Source organism: Myotis brandtii, unplaced genomic scaffold (assembly GCF_000412655.1).
Source record: "Myotis brandtii unplaced genomic scaffold, ASM41265v1 scaffold918, whole genome shotgun sequence".
Lineage (NCBI taxonomy): Eukaryota > Metazoa > Chordata > Mammalia > Chiroptera > Vespertilionidae > Myotis > Myotis brandtii.
Genome location: NW_005371783.1, coordinates 55,948 through 57,237, shown reverse-complemented (window position 1 = coordinate 57,237; position 1,290 = coordinate 55,948).

Genomic DNA, 1,290 nt, shown 5'->3' with positions numbered 1-1,290 from the left:
GTTGCTAAGCGACCCGGACATATGGATACATTGTTGCAGCCACACTACAATGTATCATGGATGTTGCTAAGTGACCCGGACATATGGATACATTGTTGCAGCCACACTCCAATGCATCCTGGATGTTGCTAAGCAACCCGGACATATGGATACATTGTTGCAATCATACTTCAATGTATCCTGGATGTTGCTAAGCGACCTGGACATATGGATACATTGTTGCAGCCATACTCCAATGTATCCTAGATGATGCTAGCAACCCCGATATATTGATACATTGTTTCAATCATACTCCAATGTATCCTAGATGTTGCTAAGCAACCCGGACATATCGATACATTGTTGCAATCATACTCCAATGTATCCTAGATGTTGCTAAGCGACCCGGACATATGGATACATTGTTCCAGCCACACCCCAATGTATCATGGATGTTGCTAAGCGCCCCGGACATATGGATACATTGTTCCAGCCACACCCCAATGTATCATGGATGTTGCTAAGCGCCCCGGACATATGGATACATTGTTGCAGCCCTACTCGGCGAGCTCAGAACTCAGTCCCCGCGTGTCAGTCACTAAGGGCACAGGACCTGTAAGGGAAGCGGAATCACTAAGCCCCCCAAAAGGTGCAGGGAACTCCCACTCGCCCTTGAACGACTTGATAGCGCCCCAAAGTTGTCCCTAAATGTCATTCAATGAAATTGCCTCCCCGGCCAGTCAGGAAACGCCTCGCTGGGCCGAGCCGGGCGCTTCTGGTTCCCAGAGCGCAGAGATGGCGCCGCCGGAACTATTTTGTGCAAACCCGCTTGCACCGTCAGCTCTTCGGGCTGCAAGGCGAGGCCAGCAAGCGCTTGGGAGACCGGAAACGGAGCTCAGGGCCAGGATGCAAAAAGCTCGAGATGTTGGACGCCTCTCCCCTGGCTGAGCGGGTGGACAGTTTGCTCTCCTCGAGGAGCGCATGCCCACAGCGCAGGGACAAGGCCGCGCGCTTCCGTATCGCACTTTTTACTTTCTATGTGAATTGCTTTAAAAAAATAAAAAATAAAGACTGCTATCTAGCCCAGCCCGCCTGGCATGGCTCAGAGGTTGAGCGTCCACCTATGAGCCAGGAGGTCAGGGTTCGATTCCTGGACAAGGGCACAGGCCCGGGTTGTGGGCTCCATCCCCAGCAGGGGGCGTGCCGGAGGCAGCCGATCCATGGTTCTCTCTCCTCATGGATGTTTCTACTAATATATCTCCCTCTCCCTTCCTCTCTGAGGTCAATAACAATATTTTTTTTTAAAAAAAA